At 58.6% G+C, this 21266-nt stretch overlaps 1 protein-coding gene across 1 annotated transcript in view; it reads right to left on the reverse strand.

The window, feature by feature from the left end:
* The window catches only part of ZBTB46 (zinc finger and BTB domain containing 46), a 57287-nt gene extending 39283 nt beyond the window's left edge, over nt 1–18004 (reverse strand). Inside the window, exon 1 of the mRNA XM_057529817.1 lies at nt 17789–18004. The gene's annotated coding sequence lies outside the window, so the exon portion shown is untranslated. The remainder of the gene's footprint in view (nt 1–17788) is intronic.
* Nucleotides 18005–21266: the final 3262 nt, after the last annotated feature.

The following is a 21266-nucleotide window of genomic DNA, read 5'->3' on the forward strand; positions in this document are numbered from 1 at the left end:
AATGATAATCAAAAATAGATTAGTCTGGGGGACTTCCCTGGCAGTTCAGTGGTTAGGACTCTCCGCGCTCCCACTGCAGGGCGCACAGGTTCGATCCCTGGTTGGGGAACTAAGATCCCACGTGCCATGCGGTGCAGACAGAAAAAACAAACAAACAAACAAAAAACAGATGAGTCTGCTATGGAAGCATTAAGGATACACGTAGTTTATCCCATTTATCCAGGAAGCTTTAGGGGAATAACTGAATCTGCATCACAAAGTTGGTAATGTCTCCACATCAGTAAGAGGTCCTGGGGGTCCCACCCACCCGACCGCAGCAGAAGAGCGGCCGCCCAGTTGCATTTCAGCAGCTGTGACCCTAAAAATGGAAGCACCCTGGGTAGTCACGTCATATGAGGGCCTGATAAGAAAGATGCAGGCTTCAGACTAAAGCACGCTCACCACAGTTTTTCTTTGAGGGCAAGGGCAGCAGAGCATCTGCTACTGTCAAGTGAAGATGCACCTGGCCGTGGGTCACACAGCTGTTCAGAGAACACACACCTGTGGACCCACACCTGTTCGCAGGACACACATCTGATAACCTGACTGTCATCTCTGAATTACCTGTGCTGCTGCACAGATCACAGGGCATTTTCATGCATCCAAAGGTCCACGCGGGCAGCCCTGTGAGGAAGGGACCCTCAGAGAGAAGCCTGCAGTCCTAAGGGACTCAGATGCCACACTGACAGGAGCAGCTAAGGCTGGTTGAGACCAAGGGGCATTTGTTGCCACACTGGCACCTGAGACTTCACCAAAGTGACCCACGTGCCACCTGGAAGCCACACCATCTCTCCAGTGTTTTAATTTCTCCTGTGGGGTCTCTACTGTCTATTTTATTTATAGCTTGCTAATCTCAAGACACTTCAGTTTCGGACAGAATCACTTATGAAACGTGACCACTTCGGTGCCAGAACAACTTGAATCCATGTTCCAGACCAAACTCCAAAAGCTGCGTCGTCCTGCACAGTGCGGGGCTCGGGGCTGGCCGCCCTCACACGGGTAACCTGGGGCACAGGGACCATGCCAGAGACCCCACAGCGAGGGACGAAAGGGGCAGCCGCGGGTCTGTCCTGCCCAGTGGGCAGCCTGCCTGCTGCGGGACCCATTTGCAATCCTGCAGCCTCCGGGAAGGGCGGAGGTGGTCTCCAAGCTGCCAGGCAGGGAAACCGAGGCTGGGAGATGCCCAGAGTCCGGCCGTCGGGGAGCCAGCAAGCGCGTGCTGGGCGCCACCATCCCAGGCCCCCGAGTCTCACCGTTGCGAGACAGCTCCCACGACCCGAGAGACACAAGTCTCGGCTGCTGAGCACGGTGACCCAGGGGCGAGGGGGGCTTTGAGGTCTGCCCCAAACAAGCTGCACTCAGATGTGAGCACAGACCTGCTCTGCCAGCCTCCTCTCTGAGCGGCAGGTACCCGATGTGGGTGTCAGGGGTGCTCCCCTGTCTGTCACTTCCAGGGCTCAGAGCCCCCGGCACCCCAATCCCAGAGCACCTCCCGAACCTTTTCCCTACAGCATCTGAAGGTAGAGGGGTCTCCACCAAAAGCCATCTTCACAAATGATCAGCAGGAGCTATGTGTCTTATTCACCCAGCACGTCCATGAGACCACTGATGCTTCGTGGGCAAAAGCCAAATAAATCGCCAAGTCTCAAAATGCACAAGAACCATGAAACATGGAGACTGCTGTGAGTATATTTCATTTGCTGCACTGTGTGTTCAAAGTAGTAATTCCGGGAGCTGGATGGGGTATTTTTTTCCTCTGGTCCCTAAGGAGCTCCACCTGGAAGGCAACTGGTTTCAATAAGAATGTAAAACAGTGGATGCAATTTGGACGTGTGTCCTGCTGCACCCAAACAAGCCCCAGGTCTGTACAGGGACCTGGGCCCCTGGTGGGCCGGCCCCTCCCCCAGGCCAGTCACCAAGTCTCAGTCCAGAAAAACCCAACGCTAACAGGTAAGTGCCTCCAACACCCACAGAACCTCCTTGCCAACACAACTTCATCTCCCTTCTCACTTCTGCATTTTCATTGCACTCAATTTACACTTCCTTGAAATTTTCCTTCAAATGTTACCTAACAGGCAAATATTGTTTTAAAGCGGAAGCAAGATACCTTTAGTGCTAGAACCAAGCCGCCCCATGCTGGCCTGCAGAAGCCAAGCTGCTCCCCGCAGGCCCCGCGAGGCCACTCCTCCACGCCCCCCACCCCCCACAACCGGCCGAGCCCATCTAAACGGCCCTTCCACAAAGACACGGGTGAATCTCTAGATAACTACGCAGCGTGAAAGCAGCTGGACAAAGGAGACAGTGCAGGAGTCCCTGCCGTGAAACCGGAACCTGCAAAGCGACCTACAGGGAAGGGGACAGAAGGCAGGTCAGGGGCTGCCTGGCCTGGGGACAGCGAGGGATGGAGACCCCAGGCGTGTGCAAACCCATCCAACTACACTCTCTGATGAGTAGTTTGTTGTAAGCAAATCATTACAAGGTCGATTAGAATCTATTTTTATGGAAACATTCTTGTTCAACTACAAACGTGCGTATCTATTGCCTTTTGCTGTGGGTCGCACCGTATCCCCCAAACTCACTCGTTGGAGTCTTAATCCCCAGACCTCAGCATGTGACCTTATTTGGAAATAGGGCCCTTGCAGATGTAACTGGTTAAGACAAGGTCGTTAGGGTGGGCCCTGATCCAACGTGACATGTGTCCTTATAGGAAGGGGACACTGGGACACAGACACCACACAGGGAGACGGCTATGTGACAACAGAGATGAGGCCACAGCCAAGGAACCACCAGGAGCTGGAGAGATGCCCGGGACAGAGGGGGCGCGGCCCTTGCCCTCCAACTTCTGGCCTCTGGGACTGCGATGGAATAAATCTCTGTCGTTTAAGACATTGAGCCCCGGGTTCTGTCAGGACATACCGTATCTACCACGGAACACCACTGACGCCAACGGGGTGATTCGGCGTAGATGAAAAGCACTCTGATGCTTCCCGACAAGAAGAGCCCGCGCTGCCTAACCCCGGGCGGCCCACGGGCAGGACCCAGGCAGCCCGGCACCCTCGCTGCACGGACACTACTTCCCTCACCCCGAGGGTTACGACGTTCTGAAAAACCCAAGGTCAAGACACCAACGATGGGAAATCATGTTATAACCCACAGTTTATTTACATCGTATTGCCGGTGTTCATGGTTGCCTTTTAAGATTTAAAACTGAGCTCCTGCCTGGAAAGAAATACCCGACATGCGTTAACAGAAGTCATCCTTAACTGCCTGATGGGGGCGGCTTCGCCCAAAGTTTCTCCGGTGACCACAGTCTGACGCCCTTGGGTGCTGGAGACCTGCGTGATCTCAGAAGGCAAAGCTGTGCCGGCAGGATGGGCCCCGCCCCGCCCCGCCCTCGCCCTTGCTGCCCCCTCTTTGGGTTCCTTCGCCTCCATCCAGGCTGGAGTGCCCCCCCACCCCGCCTTTCCTACCTGCATAAACGTCACCTCGCTCTCAGGGTGCGCACCCTGACCGCGTAGGGCCAGACGTGTCCTGTGACCGCGGGGACCCCCCCCCTTCCAAGACCGTTGGGGCGGCTTCCCCCACCCCCCGCCTGCCCAGCTCTCACTCTCAGCGAGGAAGGACCCACAGAGTCCCAGGGTCTCACCCACATCCCGGCGTTGCCCCAGGCTGTTTCTGCGGCGGCCCCTGTGGCGCCCAGGAGCCTGGAGCTGCGCTGGGTGCTGGCGGCCAGGCTGAGGACGAGGCCCCCCCAGCCGCGATTCCAGAGCAGCACACAGGTGCCGCGAGGGCGCCCGTGCTTGGGGAGGGGCCAGGGTCGGGGAGGCATCCCAGATGGGGGCACAAGCCAGTCAGGACAAGGGAGTAGGGGCTGGGGGTGGGGCGGGGGAGAGGGCCCCAGGAGGAAGCAGCACGTTGCAGGTGGCGCTGGCCTCCGCACAAGGCCCCGTGAGCTGCCATTCCCGGGTTCAGGGCCTGGGGGGGGGGCCCTCCCACGCTGACCCTGGCCTGGGGCTAAGCAAGCCTCAAGGGGGCTGGAGAGAGTCCACCTTTGCACTCCAGGTCTGCGCTGGCGTGGAGACAACACAGCCACCCCAGCGACCCAGCCGAGCCCTGACCCTGGAGGTGCCAGGCCACCGAGCCACCGCCCGGGCCGTTCCAGCCCAGGCCCAGAGGACCGCGGCCCTGACCCACGGAAGAACCGCAGAAGTCGGCCCCAGCACCTTGGGACACAAGAGCCCCTGTGTTTCAGGACGGTCAGAGCGCAGCGAGCGGTGGCCAAAACACAGGCAGCCCAGAGACGGCACAACACCTTGGGCATCTGGCGGGAGAGAGCACGCGACAATGAGATGGGGCAGGGCCAGGGAAAGACCCCGCAACCAGCCAGGGCGGTGCTAGTGTAGGCCTCAGGGTGGCACTAGCCACCAAGACCGAGAGCCCAGGGCCCAACACACTGAGGGGAGACCTGGACTCTCAGGGGAGATCAGCGTCCCCCGGGGGGGGGTCCCAGATGTCCTGATTCGGGTTCTGGCACAGGGGAGGGTGCCCAGGGCCCTGGAACAAGTGTAGGGGCAGGGAGAGAACAGAAGAGACCAGGCAGGGACAGGGGAGACCTCCCATAAAGGCCTAAGTGAGAGCCAAGGCCCCAGCTGGGCGCGTCAGCCCGAGAGCTCTGTCACTTCTGCTGGTGGGAAGCTGGTGGGGGGAATTTGTTTTGTGGGACTGGGGAGAGAAAGAGGAAGAGGTCACCACTTTACCTGCGCTCCCAGGCGCCTCCTGCTACACTCGACTCCCATTCTGGACGTTTCGTCTCTAAACCACGCTTCATCATAACGGGCAGCTAAACTATCAGCTCCCTTGGGCTGTGCTGGGGCACCGGGCAATACAAACGTGCTTGTTTTACAGGTGGAGCGACAGAGGCAAACCCTGCTGTGAAATACGAAAGGGATGCAAGCGCCCAGCTGGTGACACTGCCTCCTCCTCCAGGGAGCCTCCAGGGGATCCTCCCACTAGGCTCGCAAGGTGCCTCTGTCACCCGACACCTTCACACCTTCCCGCCGAATCTGAGAGCCTCTCCACACAGGGACCACATCTCGACGCTGAACAGTCCCGGTGCACACCCTTGGGGGTCAACAAAACGACAGTACCGGGCTTCCCTGGTGGTGCAGTGGTTAAGAAACCGCCTGCCAGTGCAGGGGACACGGGTTCGAGCCCTGGTTCGGGAAGATCCCACATGCCGCTGAGAAACTAAGCCCGTGCGCCACAACTACTGAAGCCTGTGCTCTAGAGCCTGTGCTCTGTCACAAAGAGTAGCCCCCGCTCGCCACAACTAGAGAAAAGCCCGCATGCAGCAACAAAGACCCAACGCAGCCAAAAATAAATAAACTAATTAATTAACTAATTAATTTTGTTAAAAAGACAGTAGTACCTTTTTCACCTGAAACCTGGGATATTGACATCTTACGTTTTAAAATCAAGAAATATTGTTTAAAAAAAAAAAAAAAGAAATATTGTTTAAGTGTCCCATCTTAACCGTTGACAGAAGTAGAAGCAGACAGCACCTTCTTGACCCTGGGTGGGCCTGAGGGTGGACCGTGAGGCCGTGCCCCCGACCAGCCACGACTGGCCACACGCCTCACGACATCCCAGTGCCACATGCTGTGGGTCTCGCAATTCAGAGCTGACACCGCAGGTGTGGCTGGGAAGTGGGCTCCAATGGTCTGCGTCAGTCACAGCTCACAGCAAAGCTGGGGGGTGGATACAGAGTCACTCGCTATCGTGGGGTGAATTTTGTCCCCAAAAGACAGTACCTGTGAATGCGACCTTATTTGGAAATTGGATCTTGGCAGATTTAACCAAGTTAAGACCCAAGTGGGTCTGATGTGTCACCAAAGGGGGAAATCTGGACACAGACATGCACAGAGGGACAAAGGCAGAGACGGGAAGGACGTGGCCACAAGCCCAGGGGCTCCTGCGCCCCAAGAGCTGAAGAGGCAGGAAGGACCCTACCCCAGAGCCCCCAGAGGGAGCACAGCCCTGGACCCCTTGCTAAGAGGGAACACATTTCTGTTGTGTTTGCCATCAGTTTGCGGCACTCTGTTACAAAAGCCCTAGAAAAAGCCACACATCCACTCAAAATTTTCGTAAATTTTTCTTAAAAAGAAAGCTGATCAGCTTAACATGGCAGAAGAATGCTTTCCAAGGGTTTTAAATCTGAGATACACTGTGACTCGAGATGTTAACTAACACTTGTGCTCCCTGCCGCCAAGAAAAACGTAGAATCTAAATAGGAAATAACGTAAAAGCAATGCCTGTTCTCAAGCCATAAGATGGAATCTTTTGTTGTCTTTTTCAACTTTTTACTTTGAAACACTTTCCAACCTAAGGAAAAGTTACAAGAATAATTCAGAGAACTTCCACCTAACCCTTAACCAGAAACACCACTCTTTTTTTTTTAACATTTTGCAACATTTGTTTACATCAAGTAACTGCTGGAATCTTTAATAGGTCTTTCTCTTCTGTTTGTTTGTTTATAAATTTATTTTATTTATTTATTTTTGGCTGTGTTGGGTCTCCGTTGCTGCGCACAGGCTTTCTCTAGTTGAGGCGAGTGGGGGCTGCTCTTCGCTGCAGTGTGCGGCCTTCTCACTGCGGTGGCTTCTCTTGTTTCGGAGCATGGGCTCTAGGCACACGGGCTTCAGTAGTTGTGGCACGCAGGCTCAGCAGTTGTGGCTCAAGGGCTCTAGAGCGCAGGCTCAGTAGTTGTGGTGCACAGGCTTAGCTGCTCCATGGCATGTGGGATCTTCCCAGACCAGGGCTCGAGCCCACGTCCCCTGCATCGGCAGGCGGAATCTTAACCACTGTGCCACCAGGGAAGCCCTATAGGTCTCTTCTTTCTTAAAAGTTGCATTGCTGGAAACCTAAGGTGCTGCCTGGGAAACCCAGTACTGATGGGTCGCTGGGCCTGGACCTGAGGCAGGCAGAAACGTGGTCCATCACTTTCCGGCTAGCGGCGGTGAGAGCACCACGCAGGCTTGGACCAGCACAAATGTTTGCTCTGGCATCCGATGGAATTTCAGCCACTAATCGGACGTTTCCAAGTCCCCACTATCACTTCCGCACAGGCCTTTCAGACGGTAAACACTCATTAGATGCTGAATAAATGAAGGCTGGGTGGACGGCTGCTGGGTGAATGAAGAGTGTGTGTCCGCCACGAGGCCCTGCACCACGCGGCCCTCCAACAGCATGGACGTCAATGACCCAGCGGTCCCGGGCCTGACCAGGCCTCAGCAGTGAAGAGGTCACACTGGCCCCTGATGGGGGTGGGGGTGGGCTGATGCAGCAGCAGCTGGGGGCAGAGGCCAGGCCACAGGGCCTGAGGCAGGGGCGTGTGACGGATGCAGGAGGCCAAGGTGGGACAGACCTGGCGGGAAACGGGCCCCAGCATGGGGATTACCTGGACCCACTAGGATTCAGCTGGGCGCCAGCTCAGCAGGTGCTGCGGGCCCCAGGGTGGGGGCTCCTTTGGGGAGAATCCCTGGGGGGAGGAGCCCCTGGGGGCCAGTTCCTCCTCCCCCTGGCTGGGGCCGGGCTTGGGCTCCAGGGAGGGCCTGGAGGTTGAGGGCACCCTGTCCCCCCTCCAGCGTGGGAGGGATAGCCTCCCCCCAGGGAAGCCCCTCTCTGTCAAGTGCGGCTGGGACAGCTCCAAGGTGCTTTAAGACATGAAACCCCGACTCACAAGGTCGGAACTGGGAGCTGCCACTGACCTGGGGAGGGCCTCGGGGACACAGGGGCTCCCCAAGCCCGCCCTGGTGACAAGTGGCTGCAGCCCACGGGTAGGGGTCCCCCACCCACCCGGCGGCTTCGCCGTCCCTGCCACAGAACCGTGCAGCACAGGGCATGGGTGGGGGTCAGGCAACGCTTGCTGGGGGTGGGCACCCCCGTGTCAGGACGAAGCCCGCACAGGGGCCGTGCCGTGAAGCAAGGTGTCCTTCTGCAACTCGTGCCCCGAGCCACGGATGTGCTGCATCTTCACCCCGATTCTATGTTTGGAACCTCCCCCAAGGAAATAACCCCAACACACTGAGAACGAGCAAGCCCCAACTCAGAGGAGCAAAAAACTGTGCTTTCCAATGTTCTGAGAATTCATGAGAAATAAGTGGGAATCGGAGCAGCACGGACCCGGCACGTGTGCTCTAATCCCCACCCCTCCACGCCAGTCCCTTATTCACAGGCTCAGAGATGAAAGGCCTGTCCACCACCCGCTCACATGGGGCCGGATGACACCAGACTAACGTCCAGGAGGCAGAATCGGCATTGATCAGAGAGAACCCACGCTGACCTTCCTACTCCTACTGGGCCCCGAACGCATGTGGGCTGGGGTTACACGGCGGGGGGTCCATGCTTGACTTTCACACACTTGCCTCAAAGGACAGCAGATGGGCCACCCCTCAGGGCCCAGAACCCCGCAGGGACGCATTGTCTCATCCAGAACCTCAGGCTGCCCTGGGGCGGGCCGCCTGGGACACAGGCGGCTCCTTCCTGCCCCCGGCTCTGACTTCCAAGGGGCAGAGGGAACCCCTCGCCGGTGCCCTGGGTACAACCAGCACTTTCTCCAGTGTTTCCTGGGAGCCTGGAGGAAGGCGCAGGCTCAGGAGCAAGCGGCTAGGCATGCTGTGCCGCCTTATAGGTCCCCTTAAATACGGTGACATTGCTGAGTGACTCCAGGAAGGGGGGTGGCAGCCATGTGACATTTCCCACCAGGACCTTGAGCTGGACTCATGACCACTTGGACACACCCGCCGGCCAGTAAGCACACGCTGGGGACAGCCCTGCAGGGACCCGCCGTGTCATCTTCTGGGGCCGGGGCTGCCCCAGCGCGATTCTGTGCTGGCTGGTATCAGGGTCCAGGCGGCGGACAGGAACACACCCGAGAATCTCACCTTCTCAGGACTTGGGAAACTGGGCAACAACTACGAGCAAACCCCACTTCCCTCGCCAGCTCGGCCAAAATCCCAGTGTTTTCCTCACGAGACAGAAATTCTAGACTTAAGCTCCCATCACTCATCCATACACCTATTTCATCAGCTGCCACTGCTCTAGAGGGGCCAGCTCACACACTTCAGACCCAGGGCTGGTTTTTACCCAGGGCTAAAAACGACTTACCTGGGAAAAAACTAAGGTAAAAATAGCTCATGGGGGCTTCCCTGGTGGCACAGTGGTTGAGAGTCTGCCTGCCAATGCGGGGGACACGGGTTCGAGCCCTGGTCTGGGAAGATCCCACATGCCGCGGAGCAACTAGGCCCATGAGCCACAACTACTGAGCCTGCGCGTCTGGAGCTTGTGCTCTGCAACAAGAGAGGCCGCGATAGTGAGAGGCCCGCGCACCGCGATGAAGAGTGGCCCCAGCTTGCCGCAACTAGAGAAAGCCCTCACACAGAAACGAAGACCCAACACAGCCAAAAATAAATAAATTAATTAATTAATTAAAAAAAAAATAGCTCATGGCTCCAAACAAACATTAAAATATTCGAAAGGAATAATCTTGCCAAACAAATTATGTTAAAAAAATTCCAAGATGTTCCTACACTTTATTAACCAATGGCAAATCTAGAATTTTTCAAATAAAACTTATATAGGTGATAATTATCTTGAAAATTCCATATACATCTCCTTGGGACTTCCCTGGCAGTCCAGTGGTCAGGACTCTGTGCTTCCAATGCAGGGGGCACGGGTTCGGTCCCTGGTCGGGGAACTAAGATCCAACTGCCTTGCAGCACAACCAAAAAAAAAAAAAAAACCACGAAAAAAACCCAAAACATATACATCTCCTTAACGGAAGGTACAAGTTATCTTTCAAAGCAGGCAGCAAATATGAAAGTGATTTGTTTTTAAGTCAGAAATTCCGATGCAGACGTCACCGTCACACTTTGGACCCTGAGTACCAGACACATGGGTCCCCCCCGCCTGGCCCTACTGACCCCTCACGGGATAACAGGGCAGGGCTCCTGACGGTCAGAGGATGCCACCAGCCAGACCACCACGTGGGACCAACAGCTCCGATTTTTCAACAAACAACACGAAACAGAATAAAGATCTCAGAGGCGCCACCCCTAGTGCAACCCGCCCCGTCCCACCCCAGCAGGCGAGGGTCCTCATTCAGGGGGTGACCGTGAGGGTGAACCAAAGTGACAGCAGGGACCCTGGCCTCCCAAGGTTGTGGGGCCCCCAGGCTCCTGGTGACCTTGGGACCCACCGTAGAGGGACTTCGCCCGTGAACGTGGAGGACACGCCAGGGACAACAGCCCTGCCCACAACCACGGCCGCTGGTCACCACGGGGCACCTCCACACTCTTCACTGTAGGAATCAGGCCTTCAGACCAGCCACTCGACGGCCTTACCTGATGGTACGTGAGGTTCCTCTTGTTACTACAGAGTGGAAGAAAGTTTTCTAGATTGTGAGACTATGTTTCAATAGCTGCTACACTTTGTTTTCCAGTGTCTCCTACAGGAAGCAATAAAAACGCCATCCAGAAAAGGGGCCACAAGTCTCACCAGCTGCCTGGGGGCGAGAAAGGCCTGGGTCCAACCTGGGGGGCAGACGGGCACATGGGTATCCAGCCGTGCAGAGGGGTCCAGAGGAGGGGCCGGGTCCTGCTTTGGAGCGGCGGCAGCAAGTACCCACCCCAGTGGCCCCGTTGGGTACCCTGGGCTCTGCCTCTGCTCCCCGCCCCACGCCCTCCCTCCGGGCCCTGCCGCATCCCTCTCCGTGGCAGTCGTCGGCATCTGCCTGCCCTGTCCTTTCCCCTCTGGGAAGTAGAGCAAGGACCTTGTTGGCTGCTGTGTCCCTGCACCAAGAGCCCTGCTTGCTGCAGGCGTGGGGGTGAGTGCAGGTCCGCAGGGTGAACTCACCAATACCGCTGTCACTGGCCACGTCTGCTCTACCAGCAAGGGAAGGGCAGGAGTGAGAGGTGACAGCTGGAGACACACAAAGAGGCCTCAGGAAACGCTGGGATTGAGAAATGTATGTGGTAATGTGTCAGGCAAATACAAGCTGTAACGGTGTAGTGGGTTGAATCACGTCCCCCCAAAAGATATGTTCAAGTCCTAACTGCAGGGGCATGTAACCTCATTTGGAAATAGGGTCTTTGCAGATGTAATAAAGTTAAGCTTAGGTCATTACGGTGGACTCTAATTCAGTGTGACTGGTGTCCTTATAAGGAGAGGGAAATTTGGACACCAGGGTGAAGGCCACGAGAACAGGGCAGGAGGTTGGAGGGATGTGTCTTGGCCATGAGCACCCAGGACTGCCAGCAGCCACCAGAGGCAGGAAGGGCCCTTCCCTGGAGCCTCCAGAGAGAGGGTGGCCCTGCCCGCACCTTGATTTAGGACTCCTGGCCTCCAGACTGTGAGAGAATAAAGCTCTATTGTTTTAAGCTGCCAGGCTGGTGGTCCTGTGCTCTGACAGCCCCAGGGAACTCATTTAAACAGCAGCCTAACTTACACCAACTGCTCCCCGGTCAGACGGTAGGAAAGGCCTCTGAGACGGGGCATGAGGGGTTCCCACCAAACATCCGCACAGTCCAGTCTCGCCCCTGGACCCTGGGCCAGGGTGCTGGTCCCCTCCCAGCGAGCGGCTGAGGGGGAGACGGGGAGTGCACGTTCCCTGCCAGCAGGAAAAGGGACAAATCATGGTCTGTCCTAATAGTTACATGTCCGTTACAGTGTGCACCAAGAAAAATATAACTGAGATACCAAACTCACGACTTCACGGATATTCTTGCTTCTTAAGACGAGGCAAAAAAAATGTAAGTAAACGTGAGGTCGGTGTGACCCACGGGCTGCATCGGGTGAGCCGGCGCTCGCCCTGCGTTGCTTCTCCAAGGCTTGGTGAGTCTGCTGATCTCAGGGGAAGACACCCCGTCTCTGAAGGACCACCCAAGCCTCAGTGGAGCAGACCTGCCAGCCACAGTGAAGGCGGGTCCCCTGGCACTAACCCTTCCCGACCTGCTTCTCGGGCCCGCAAGGGCACTCACACACCCAGAAGTGCTCCCAGCTCCACAGCCCCCCGCTCATCACAGAGGAACCACGGTCCCCGCAGCCACGTGGTACTGCCACCACTGGGAACGTCTACCCTCCCTCTGCTCCCGGGTCCAGGCAGCTGGGATTTCCACCCCACAAAGGAATCAAAAGCAGCAGGTGATGGCGAAGCCAGACCAGAGAAGGAAAGAGATTTAAAAGACCACCCATCCACAGCCAAGTGTGTATCACACTGTCCGGTGGAGCTCAGTGACTTTAATGGTAAGGGATGTCCAAGGACACCGTCACCTTGTCACTCCTTGTTCTGGTCTCATTCTGCCAACATCGTAAGAAAAAAATAGGGGGAATTCCCTGGCGGTCCAGTGGTTAGGACTCTGTGCTTTCACTGCCAAGGGCGCAGGTTCAATCCCTGGTCAGGGAACTAAGATCCCGCAAGCTGCGTGGTGTGGCCAAAAAAAAAAAAAAAGAAAGAAATAGGAAAGGTCAAGGTACCCAACATTAAAGACCACTTTCTTCAGGTACCTAGTGAGCCTGTCGTGATTCATGGTCCCTGAACTTCTGAAAAGTTCTTCAAAACACTCTGAGGTTGAGGAGGGAAAGTCTTCATATAAAACAAAAGCGATGAAATAACAATGTTTCTATATCACCAGAGGCAATGGAAAGACACCATTACTTCTGGCTGGCCAGCCTGCTCCACTTCGGTGCGAGAGAGGGTGTGGGCCACGGAGCCGGCCGCCACAGGGCTGCTGGGCAGCACCGGGCTCCAGGCGCAGACGGGCGGCTTCTTTAGAGGCCAGGGGTCAGGGTGGGTCCGAGGCCAAGGAGCCTGGTTCCCTGGAAGGGGCGGCGGCCGCCTGCGCGCATGAGTCTGAGCATCAGACGTCTGGGCCTCGACCTCGTCCGGAGCGCAGCGGACGTCGCTGGCCCAGGAACTGGACGGCGGGGACCCGGGCTGAGCAGCCAGAGGCCTGGCGATTCTGGGAGCGTTCCCCGCGGAGCCCGCTCGCTGCTGCCCCTGAAGGAAGCAGAGTCGTTTCTGAGCTGTCTTTGAACTTCCTAAGGAAAAGGAAACTGCCGCTCAGAGCGACATGCCTTTGGACGGGAGGGGATGAGAAAACACGACAAACCTGCTCCAGACGTGGATGGGGCCGCGGCAGTAGGCGAAGGCCCATTCTAGGCGCCGGCCTGACCCGCTCGCACCAGAGGCGGACGCGCTGCCCACCTGCCCCCCCCCCGAGCTCCCCCCGGCGACCCGGCCCTCCCCCTGCCCCCCGAGTCTGCAGCACGCCCGACGCTCACCCTCCCCCACCCGGTTCTTCTGGGCCACCCTCCTGGTGGCTTCTCCATCGCCCTGTCCACCCTCTCACTGTAACCAACTCTCCGGTGCACACAGAGCCCCGGTGCCCTCCCTTGCCCAGCGGGCCCGGCAGCGGGTCCTGTGAGTGTGCTTCCAGAAAGCCCTCCTGCCCGCACCCGCGCCCACACCGTCCCCGCGTAACTCGGTGCGGCCACCTCTGTGCCTGGGGGCGGATGGGCCCGGGGAGCCCGTCCGGAGAGCAGCACGCCCGCACTGCAGGCCGGGGAGCGCCTGGTCTGGAGCGCTCATGTTCTGCTGACCGACGGTCTCGCTGTGCTCTCCTGCCCCAGGCTCAGCCGTGGACAGCGTTCAGGGCGGCCGCAGGACACAGGGCAGACGCCCCTCGCACCGAGTGACACGCGCTCAGAGGGTGACGCGCCCAAAGCCGCCCGGGCCGTGCCGCCCACGTGTGTGCACCTTCACAGAGGCGGCTCTGGATGCCTGAGATTCTCGAACCGTCCATTCGCAGCCCAAGACACAGAGGTGCCTTCTTTCTGCTCTACACAGAAGGGGTCTGACGCGGGGCCTCAGGCCACCACGCGGCACTGACAGAAGAGTTTTCATACACAAATGTGGATCTTTTCAGAAGAGGGCTGCACACCTGGTCCACTCGGACAAGCAGTGCTGGGGTGCCACTTGGGGGCCAGGAAAAGGACAGCTTCCCCGAGACTTTTCCCCAAAGACGAAGGGTGGTCTGTGGGCGTGGATGTTCAGGAAGTGATTCCTGTGCTGAAACACGGGCTTTGGAAGACGTCATTTGTAACTACACCACCTCTCGCCCCCGTTCTGACAGCCAATCAGCCCCCAAAAGCTGCCTGGCCCCAAGAGTCCTGCCCTCTCACTGGCTACCCGCTCTCGGCAAAGCGGAAGTTAGAACAGAACTTGCTGCACACGTACCGGAACCGGAGGCTGGCGCCATGGGCCCATCGGGGCGGGAGGGGTGTCAGCACGAACACCCTTTCCCTCCAAGAGTCTTTAGAGAGCCCACCAGGTGGGCTACACCCTGTCCTGCTCCGAGCTCTCACTAGCACCTGTCACCTGTGGTTCCTGTAGGCCCCCGCCCCCCCACCCTTCCCAACGGGTCACCGGCCCCTCCGTGGGAACTCTGTCCCCAACCTGGCCTGAAGGCTGGTCCACAGCAAGCCCTTGATAAGGCCAAAAATCGTCATGAGTAAGAAAACTCCGGGAATGTCTCTCTAACATGACTGAAAAAACACACCTGTCAAAACACAAAACCTCTGTAAATGCTGTTGAAAAATATGTTAACATTGTTTCTCAACTTTCTAAAGTGCCTAGGTCGCTAATTTTTAAAATCCAAATAATGGCATTTAAAAATACTTAGTCATTTAAAAATCTAAATAAGAGTTAAATGGCACTGTTGAGAGATACTGAAGGGAAAACTTTGCATAAGTCACACTAAGGTCAGATCTGACTGGTCTAGCTCGTCCTTATCCTTTACTAGAACAACTTTTCAGTTTGTTAGAAACAGTTATTTTTCTTTTCCATGATTTCTCCATCTGCGAGCAGAACCAGAGGATGTGTTCTGTCATCAACAGCAAACCAGAACACGAAGCCCGAGTACGCACGTGTCAGGCACACAAAGTACTGAAGCTAGAAAGGCAGAAAAGAGGGAAAACGCCAATGATCCCATGGTTGAAGACCCCAGCTGTACTGGTCATACCAAAGCCAGAGCCAAGAGCAGAGGACACGAGAGCCAGGATTAGGACAAGACAACCGTATTTCAAAGACTGAAATGAGTCTTGTGGCCTCAGTAGAGATTTTTCAATCATCTGTTTATTCTTGGGAGTTAGGCCATTCAAGCACACTTGTGGCAAGAAGAAGAATCTTTTTTGTTCAGGGGAGGGAGCAGATTCACAAGGGAATTCTTGACAATCTACCATCACTCAACAGATTTCAAAGTAGAATACATTCAATCAGACAGAAGAAAAATCCTCCGTTTTTATGAGAACACGAAGCCCCCAGACCAGGGCACAAGAACTCTCCACCCACTTCAACACAGAGGCCAAGAGCGCACCTGGGCACATAAAGCATCAGCAAAATGAGGAATGAGTTCAAGTTCACGGCTCGTGGAGCCTGCTGAAGATGTTCTGCTGGGCTGTCCTCAGCCGGTCCAAGACCTCTGGTAGAGAGCAGAGCGGGAGCACAGCTGCCCCAGAAACACAGACCACAGGGACACAGTGGCCCAGTTTCCCTTAATTTGAAAAACCCCACATAAGGACAATGTTGGAAAGTTTGTTAACATTTGGTTTAACGTGTTTGCAAATAACACATCTTCTGACTGTAAAAGGGTGTCCTTCCAGGTCCCCGGAGGAGTCTCACCCATTCTCAGGGTCGACCTCACCTTCCTGTGCTAATGTGTGACCGAGGAGAGGGCGGTGGCCCCCTGAACCTGGGTGACCGAGCAGGGACACAGAGCACCCAAGAGCCCCTGCAGCCAACAGTCCGCCAGTCCTGAACATCAGAAACTGGACGTGGAAAAACAGCTCATTTTCAAACACGAAACAGCTAAACCTGAACAGAACTTATCTCATCAAAACAAAATTCTTTCATGCAGGATGATGTCAATGAGGCCTAATGAAATCCTGTCTGGAGGCTGGCCTCCAGGAAAGGCTGAATTTTGGGTTTAGCCTAAATGCGTCCATTCCACCACTCCCTAAAGAGAACTCTCACAGTAAACTCCACACACACACCTCCTTCCCTTCAGTAAAGGATATAAAAATAATTACTAGCTTTTTAGGGGAACATAGTGTCTAAGTTCCTACTTAAATCTAGCAACTTCTGCCTCAGTACGCCCCTCGCTTAATAGCAAGGTGTCCCAAAGTTTTCAGTTCACAGCACCTAAAACTACCATGAAATATAGCAAGTAGAACGAGTCTACTATGATAAAATTCTATTGTTTACTTCATTATTCATGTGCAAAACCCTTCCGTAAATTTGCCTTTGGGGAACAAACTACTTCCCACTCCTGTAGAGTGGAAACACTGCTTTCACAGGCAGCACGCAGGCCAGCGACAGAGTAAATCCACACTCTGCTACCCAAAAGGGAAGTTAGCTTTGATGATAAATGCAGTATGAAAGATTCTACAACTGATACAATTAAAACGCACGCGAGGACTCCGCACAGGTGTCTGCGCCCAGCCGGGTTCGCTAAACCCGTTGCCTAATTAGCATTTCTGTAAACAATGCTGATAACAATCTTGCCTCCGCAATCCACGACAAACGCGTCGCTGAGATTGGAGCACGGAAAGCGTGAGGAAATTCGCTGCGAATCTCGGTCAAACTTTCTTTTGTTTGTATTTCCTCGGTGTCAGAAAATATCAGTTCTTTGCCCATTTGGTTTGTACCCAGGCTCCTCCGTCCAGCCCTATTGTGCGTGCTCCGTTAAACCTACAAATAATGAATTTGTTAGCAGGGGCGGAGGAACCCCAACTAGCCAGAATCCTATTCCTGGTGCAGAAAATCCCCCATTTGCCATCGGGATTGAGTTGTCAGACAGTGACTCTTGCTACCCTGTGAAACTGACATGTCTATTTACAGAGAAACAAAGACGCTGCTCGCGGCGGACCCCGCTCCCTCCGCGCGCCCCGTCCGCTCTGCGCGCCCCGTCCCCTCCGCGCTTCTCTAGCCGCCCGGCCTCGAGGCCCCTGCGCCCAGGTTCAGCCCGTAATTAAAATGGAGACGAAGCCGGTGCCCGGCTTCAGGGGGAGACAATGACCCCCAAGGCCCGGCGGGGCGCGGGGAGCCGCCGCGCCCACCTCCCGCAGTTCAGACTCCTGGCAAACTCGGCGCGGGCGGGTCCGGGTGCGGCTCGCAGGCGAGGGCGGGGGGCGCGCGGGGCGGAGCGGGCGGGGGGCGCCAGGACGCCCCCGGGCTGCCTCCTGGGGCCGGGCGTTGACGCAGCAGAAATTACCAGCTGGAAAATTCCCCTTTCGGAGGTGACGGGGGAGGGACCGCGGCGGCGGCGGCAGGAGGCGCCGAGGGCGAGGGGCGCGGGGCAGCCCCGTCGCCGCCGCCGCCTCCGCCTCCGCGCGCAGCCCCGCGGGGACCCCGCGTCGCCCTCGCCCGCCCCGCCCCGCCCGCGCCACCGGAGCTCAGGGACCGGAGAGGGCCGGGCGGGGGTCGCTACCGCCACCCCCGGAGCCGCAGCCGGGCGCGCCGACCGCCTTCGGGAGGGCGCCCCCGCGGGGCGGGGCGCGGCGGGGCGCGAGGGGCAGGCGGCGGGGGCGCGCCCGACTCGGAGCGGCCCCGGCCCGGAGCAGCCGGCTCGGCCCGAGCCCCGGCCCCGCCGCGATGCGCCGGCCCGGCCGCGGACAATGAGCCGGCGCCGCTTACCTGTGACCCCATGGGGCGCGGGCGAGGGCGGGCGCCGCGGCCGCCGGACCAGCGCGGGTGATCGCCGCGGCCGCCGGGCGAGCGCTGCGTCCGGGCGGGTCCGAGCTGCGCGCTCGCCTTGGCTGCTGTGTCCGTCTGTCCGTCCGTCTGTCCGTCAGGCCGGCGCGCGCCCCCGCGCCGCTCCAACCCCGCGGCCCCCGCCGCCCGCGCGCGCGCCCCGCCTGCGGACCCTGACCCCGCCCCCCGGCGCGCGCCCGGCCGCTGCTGATTGGCCCGCGCCCCGGCCCCGGCCCCGGCCACCGCCCCGGGCCCCGCCCCGCCGGCCCGGCCACCGCCCCGCCCCTCGGTCGGCCGGCTCCGCTCGCGGGGCGGAGGGGGCCTCGGCGGGGGTCGGTTCGCCTCCGCCCCCCCGTGGGCGGCCGGACAGCGGAAGTGCGGGCTGGAGCTCGCTCGGAATTGTGGGAAGCCCCCTCTGCGGGGCTGGCGGGGGGCGGGGGCGGCGCGGCGTGGGGTCTCCAGGCGCCCGAGCCCCTTCCCACGGGGACCCAGCAGCCGGGAGACCACCGATGGGAGATGCGGGTCGGGACGAGGGCAACCCAACCCTGCCCGGACTGCGCCCCTGGCGTTGCCCACGCGCCTGTTCCTCGGGGGCGCGGGGTCCCCGGGCCGCAAGCTGTCCGCGCCCCCCAACGCACAGACGCGCCGCGCGTGTCTCGCAAACTTCGCGCCTTCCCCGCCGGTTGTGCTGGCTGCGCGCTGTGCAGAGAATAAGCGCTCCCACGGCGCCCAGGGGCTCGGGGCCGCGCTGTCGGGGACCTCGGCGCGCCCAGCGAGAGGCGCACCGCGGGGCAGGGGCCACGGGACAGTGCCTGCCACCGGGGCTTGAGTTTGGCCAACTGAGGAGCGTCGGCGGTCGCGCGCGCGTCGGTCCTTCGCCCCGCGAGGTCTGTCTGGGGGGTGCGGGGTCCTGCGAAGCAGCGGGTGCCCCGCTTCCCCCGCAAGCGATCTCGAATCGTGCTGCCCGAGATGGGCCCTGCACGTCCCTTCTCGCCCCCGCTGTCCTCCAGTCCTCGGGCGGGCAGAATGGGAAGCGTGGCCCCGCATTCTTGGCTGGCCTGTGCGGGGGCAAAGGCCACCTCGCTTCCTCTCCCGGACGCGACGGTGGGAAGGGAGGTGAGCCTGTGGCTGGCCAGCCGCGGCAAGGGAGTCGAGCACGACTTGGCCATCCAATGGGGAGGCGCCTCAGGCCGTCTGCGCCCTACCTCCCTACGGGCCCAGCGCCGCGGAATTCCTGGGAAGGTGGGAGGCGGCGGGCCATTATGGATGCTTTCTCAGGATGTGTAAGGAGGCATTCACTGGGCTGCTGGGGGAGGGCAGGCTTGTGGGGGGGGGGTGGATTCTCCTTCAGTGAACAAGGGCGGCCGCGGTCTGGCAGCCAGCGATGAAAGGCTGGGACACTCCCTCACTGCAGCCGGCGCCTGGAAATGGCTGTGCAGACACCCTTACCCCACTCCCCGCTGCCTGCGCTGGCCCTGCCGGCACAGGGCCCCTCCCAGGCCTTTCCTCCGGAGGACCCCGGGTCTGGCACCGCAGGCCCACGTTTCCTGGGCCCTCTCAGGTGGGGGCTGGGTACAGCCATCCTCAGAAGTGGCTGCCTCTCGGCCTCCAGGAGGGTCTGGCCGGTCACTCTGTCCTCCCTGAGGGGACAGAGGGCACTCTCTGCGGGGGTCCTCCCCCACCTGCCTGCCTGGAGTGCAGCTGTAGCCCATGGAGCAAAGAATGCTGGGGAGACTGAGGAGGGCGGCCGCCAGACAGAGGAGGACCCTTCCCCTGATGGCTGCCCCCCACCCCCAGAGAGAGCCCCCCTCACCACCAAGAAGGTTCGACCCCCAGCCACTCTCCACGAAGAACAGCATTGCTAGGATGCCGCGTCCATGGTCCCTGCAGAACGGAGAGCTGCAGAGGCTGCCCTGGTGGAGCACGCAGTGGTGCTCAGCCATTGCTCAGGAGGCCTGCCCACGAGAGCCAGTACCAGGGCTCACCCCACCTGTTAGCCTAGGGCTTCTGGTCTTGGTAGAAAGTCTTACTGAGTTCTGGAATGAGTCCCTGGGGTCCTGGAACTCTCTCTCCCCTTCCCCTGCCCTGCATGATGATGAATCGACCCTCCCGACCCCAGCAGCCCTGCCAGTGACTGCGGACTGAGACTCTCTTCTCTTCCAAGAACAAACAGAAGGGCAAGCAGCCTGAAGATGAGGCTGATAGACCAAAAAGGCGGAACCAAGGACCGTCCCAGGGAGCTCTGACCAAGCTTTGCCTAAAACTGAAGACAGTGAAGCTTCTGGGAGCTAATAACCCCCTATCATAGGAAGGAAGGGAGGGAGGGAGGGAGGGAGGAAAAAAGAAAGGGACAAAGGGAGGAAGGAAAGAAAAAAGAAAGGGAAAAGAAAAGAAGGCAGAAAGAGCCAATAGTAGCAGGTGTGGCCTCTCAGCAGAGCTGGGAGGAAGTGGAGGGTCATGCGGCTGGACTCCCGGGGGCCACCTGGGTGCATCTGCTCTGATGGGGAGATGCTGGCAGCACAGACCCAGGGGCCCCACGTTCATCAGTGCCCAGTGCCCAGCGGGCAGACGCCAGGCTTGGTCAAAAAGCCTCCACTCTTGCTGGGGTTCCCTGGACCCTGGAGCAGGTGACACGCACTGCACTTCACCCCTGATACTGGCATAGACCCTAGGAGGGATCTGCACCTGACAACCAGTGGGTCCTTCACCATCAGTAGAAGTGTGGCCTCCGTGAGGGCAGCTCTGCCCCGGAGGTGGCTCTAGCAACAGGCAAGGACCAAGCGTGTGGGGTTGGCCTCAGTGGCACTCTTCAGCCACGGCACCCGGTGTCCAGAGGCAGCAAAGTCAACAGATGGGAGTCTGGGAGGGCCTGGGGAATAAGGTGCCTGAGATGCCACGATGAACCAGACGTGGTTCCTGCCCCTCGCTTCGCTGGAGGACAAGACAGGTGAACAACAAATGGATGGTCGGTGGTCCGTGCCACATGCTGGTCCTTCTGGAAGTTCACCCCCAGCCACACGTGTGAGCGTGTCTGGAGCCTGCCCAAGAGACACCTTGAGGAAGTGAGGGTCTGGGGGCCTGGAGAGATTAAGCATCCCTGAGGCCAGGGCTGGGGACCCAGGGGCCAAGGTGCAGAAGCGGCCAGGCCCACAGATGTACTTGCCGATGGCTGCCTCTCTGAGTGCGCTGCCTCCACTCCCACCTGCAGACCCCGGGCCCTCGAAGGGCAGGCTCAGTTCCGAGAGCTGCCTGGCTGGCAGGGCCCCCTGCGCCACGTGCTCAGCCAGCCCTCCACCTGCCCTCCACCCCACACCGTGTGGCTTCAGGGGGCAGAGTTGTCGGGAGGGGACCCAGCCCCACACCGGGTCTGCTCCTGTGAGGCAGAGCCCCAGAGGCGCTTTGGGAAGAAATGTCCCTTCAC

The sequence above is a fragment of the Balaenoptera acutorostrata genome, chromosome 15, assembly GCF_949987535.1.
Source record: "Balaenoptera acutorostrata chromosome 15, mBalAcu1.1, whole genome shotgun sequence".
In the NCBI taxonomy this organism is placed as follows: domain Eukaryota; kingdom Metazoa; phylum Chordata; class Mammalia; order Artiodactyla; family Balaenopteridae; genus Balaenoptera; species Balaenoptera acutorostrata.